Source organism: Fukomys damarensis, unplaced genomic scaffold, assembly GCF_012274545.1.
Source record: "Fukomys damarensis isolate Sample0158 unplaced genomic scaffold, DMR_v1.0_HiC HiC_scaffold_33, whole genome shotgun sequence".
Classification (NCBI taxonomy): domain Eukaryota; kingdom Metazoa; phylum Chordata; class Mammalia; order Rodentia; family Bathyergidae; genus Fukomys; species Fukomys damarensis.
Genome location: NW_022900945.1, coordinates 42,212,269 through 42,214,438, shown reverse-complemented (window position 1 = coordinate 42,214,438; position 2,170 = coordinate 42,212,269). Strand labels below are relative to the sequence as shown.

Below are 2,170 nucleotides of genomic sequence, written 5' to 3'. Positions count from 1 at the left end.
AAGAGACATAAAATAGCAAAAGCCATTCTAGGCAACAGAGAAATGGCAGGGGGTATCACAATTCCCAACTTGAAACTATACCACAGGGGTTGGGGAGGTGCAGTGTGGCACCTGGCCAGGCCAGGGGAAGGAGCGCCCCACTGAGCTGCTGCTGCTGGACCAGCCAGGACCCCCACCTTCCCCCACCATTCTTTCAGGCCTTGAGAACTACAGCTCCCAGCATGTTGCGAGCTCAAAGGCAGAGGCGCTGTGGCGTGGTCCTGTCCTTCTCTGCCCTGCAGGGCTCTCTGCTTGGGCCCCCACCATGCACCACCTGGGATATAAGCCATGGAGGAGATGCTTCCCCCACTGCTTGGCTGCAACAGCTGCACCTGGAGAAACTGACCATTGGCATAACCCACATCCTAGAATCTTCTCCAGGTGTGACAAAGGTGACCATCATAGAAAAGGCACCTGCTGAACATCATATGATTTCTTTATGGGAACAACAACAACAAAAAGAACCTGTATGGTGCCTGAGGATATGAAGAAGTTTTACTTGATGACCAATGGCTTCCACATTGGAGTGTGAAGCTAGATGAGCAAATCATTCCATTGGGCAATATGGCAATTAACAGCATCGAAAGTTAACTGAGCCCAACCAGTCTTCCATGTATTCACTTCCTAATGCACCAACTCTGGCAGACCTGGAGGATGATATCTATGAAGCCAGTAAGGACTAGCCAGAGAAGCCTCATTTTCACTCTTGAAATGTGATATTTGAGTTAGATTCATGTAACAGGAATGGGAAAGTTTGCCTTATTTACAAAACTGGGAAACCAGCATTAGCACAAGACACTGAGATCTGGTTCCTGGACAGAACATTATATTGAAATTTTCTCACAGATACTTTTACTGCCTATTATCACCCACCTGGGCCTGTCCCAGTGGTATGCCATCACCAGCTATTATATTAGCCCACAGGTCAAGCAGTGGTTCAACTTGTTTAAGCCCAATGCCTACAACACAGACTTGCTCACAGGAGAGACTGACTCTTTCATGAACAAGCTGGATCCAAGAAAAGTGTTTAAGAACAAGAATAACATTGTAATCCCAAAGAAGAAAGGGCCTGTTCAGCCTGCACTGGCCAGAAAGGTCCCTCGGGTCCCTCTGCCTCTAAACCCTCTTCTAGCTCTGCAAACCCTATCTGCAATGAGCACCACTTCCATCTCTCCACCAGCTCCTCAGTAGTGATTTCCATGCACAGATGGCCCCAGGGACACAACCTAATTCTGTGTAATTATAAGCATCTCCTGAGTGAACAGTAATAGGTCTTTACTCCCACTAACATTAGCTGGGAGTTGGAAAGGCATATATACTGAAGTTTACTCAAGTCCTCCCCTTACACTCTTCCTAGTGGGTTGTTCCATCCTCTTCCTCCAAAGGTTGTGGAGAATTTCAGATCTTATGTGGCCAGAGAAACATATTACAAGCTTTTCTCTTTTTCCACACTTAATTTTCAATCCCTTAGCAATAAGGAGGAGTCCCCTAAGGAAACCACTGTTTTTTGATTCAAGAAACATTGGAACTACACAGTTGAGTACATAGCCAGTAGTGACATGTAGCTATTTAAATTACTTTAAAAAAATTATGTCCTCGATGGCCTTCACCACACTTCAAGAATTCACATGGCTAGGGCTGGGGACATAGTTCAGTGGTGCTGCACTTGCCTGGCAAGTGCAAGGTCCTGAGTTTGATCCCGGATACTGGGGTGGAGGGAGAATTCATTTTTAAGTTTCCTATAAAATCTTACTTCCTCATCACTTTCCTGTAAAGTATTTTATTTGTTTTATGATGTTCACACATTTGCCAAAATTTATTTTTAAGAAAAGATGTACTTCTGCTACACTTTATTGTAACCATTTAAAAAGAAAAACATAAAGCAAACTCCCAATACTGTTTTTTCAGGATCTCATAGAGTTTCCATGAAGCTAGTCACTGAACAGAAGCATTGTACCTCCTCTGCCTGTTCTTAGCTCTGAGATGTCTAGTCCTACATTGTCTCATCCTGGGCCATCTTTAAGGCAGGCAGTCTCTTGCTTAGATCAGATTGGAGTTCCAAGAGTTCCTTTGAAAGTTTTCTATAATTGAGAAATGATTTTCCCATAGACCTATAGGTCTCTAGCTGGCT

General features: G+C 44.3%; 1 pseudogene; it reads left to right on the top strand.

Annotated features, from left to right (window-relative positions):
* Positions 1-348: 348 nt before the first annotated feature.
* Positions 349-1,307, top strand: LOC104849579 (annotated as a pseudogene).
* Positions 1,308-2,170: the final 863 nt, after the last annotated feature.